Below are 2,117 nucleotides of genomic sequence, written 5' to 3'. Positions count from 1 at the left end.
TGTCGATCACTGCGCTTTGACCACTGACGCTTTCACCAATCGCACACCGCTCAAACCTCCACAGATTGTCGAATCACGCTCTAATACCACTTGTTGGGATTTTTAGATCTCACAAAACACCAAAAATCACCAAACATAATAAATAAAATCACACAAGATTTAACATGAAAAACCCTCAGTAAGGGAAAAACCACGGGATCAAAATCAATCTACTATCACCTCAAAATTACAATCTTTTACATGGACAAATACTGTCAAACCCTCTCTCACACAATACCATTGAACCCGATTACACCATCTAAAACCCTAATTATAAGAATATTGTCTCTCTCCTTCTCTCTACTCTAAAATCCTAGAATAGGATGCCTTATTTAAAGATACCTCTGACTTGCCCGCTAAGTTAACTTGGCCTCTAAGAAAACTACTAGGATTGAGCCTAGCTTTCAAACCCGCATCCGACTTGGAGTTTGAGTTGGTACCTAGCAAAAGTACTCGGCAAATTTGAGTTTAGGCACATGCCCTAGCTCATGTGATATTGCTCCGTCGCTATTCTTCTCGTGTGGCTGTTATAAAACTTTATTCTTGTATTTTAAAATGGAGGTCCCCACTCATCAGGCATAATTAATTAATTAATTAATCTCAACTATCTAATATATTTCAAGGGTAGCGAAGTTATAGGTTGGGCTTAAAAATCTAGGTCTAGCAGGCCTTTTCTTATTCCAGCCCGTCAGCGAGCAACTTTATACGGGTGAACTTTCCACTTTAGGGGTGTTTGGTTAGGGTATTTTATAGAAAAGTTTTGGAAAATATCCTGACTGTGGCAGCTTCATAAATAAAAAATTTCTCATAATTTCCATAAACTGTGTTTGGTTCGAAATTGAATTTACAGAAAAGATTTTTATAAAGTACAGAAATCTGTACAATTTTATAGAAATTTTTTTCCACTCAAAATGAGCTAAAAACACCAAAAAAATCTAACATCATATTATTAAAATAATAAACCCACCCCCTAACCAAATTTCCGCCCACACTTTCACATTTCTCGTGACTGCTAAAACTTGAAAAGTTTTTATGGCTTCCTCTGTTGTTCCCACCCCCAAACCTATTCTCCCACTCGAGTTTTCCTTACCTCGATCTCTCGTCCTCGATTATTTCTGCCAATCGCTAGCGAGCTTGAAGATCTAGGGCTTCGCTCTAGTTTGTCGGTATTCTTGCGGTTAATTTGGGTCAATTTTTCCTTACCTCGAGCTCTTATCCTCGATATTTCCTTACCTCAATTTTTTCTTACCTCGATCTCTCGTCCTTGATTATTGCCACCATTCGCTAGCTAGATCAAAGATCTAGAGCTTCTGCCATATACGTTCGTCGATGTTCTTGTGGGTAATTTGGGGATTTATGGGTTTTAGTCGAAATCAGTGGTTCCGCTGTTGATCTTCAAAGCTATTGAGCTATAAAAATAAACTCATAAACCCCCTTGATTATCCAAGATTATTCGGTTTATTTTTCTTCTATTTCATTTGATTTTTTAGTCAATTTTTAGATCTTGCTTAGCTCTCGATTTTCAGATCTTTCTAAGCGAAGAGGATATATAAATAAGAACGTCCCTTACTACAAACAATTACAGAAGTGTAAAAAAACATAAATTTTATTTGAAAAATACAAGGATAAATAGTATTAAATGAGTTATATTATGATAAATATCATTTAATGATGAATGAGCATGATAGTAATTGATTTGAGACAAATTAAGTGTAGATATGTATTATACACCGATGCAATTTGAATCTAGAAAAACGATCAATTAAGAGTATATATGCATTACATATTGATGCAATTCGAATCTAAAAAACTCAAAAGACAAACATTATAGGTATCTTCAATAGCTTTCTAACGTATCTTAAATCACATCATTCCAAGGTCGGAAGAAAGAGTTATATATATATATATATATATATATATATATATATATATATATATATATATATATATATATATATATATATATATATATATATATATATATATATATATATATATATATATATATATATATATATATATATATATATATATATATATATATATATATAGAGAGAGAGAGAGAGAGAGAGAGAGAT

The sequence above is a fragment of the Asparagus officinalis genome, chromosome 4, assembly GCF_001876935.1.
Source record: "Asparagus officinalis chromosome 4, Aspof.V1, whole genome shotgun sequence".
Classification (NCBI taxonomy): domain Eukaryota; kingdom Viridiplantae; phylum Streptophyta; class Magnoliopsida; order Asparagales; family Asparagaceae; genus Asparagus; species Asparagus officinalis.
This window is presented reverse-complemented; position numbering follows the sequence as displayed.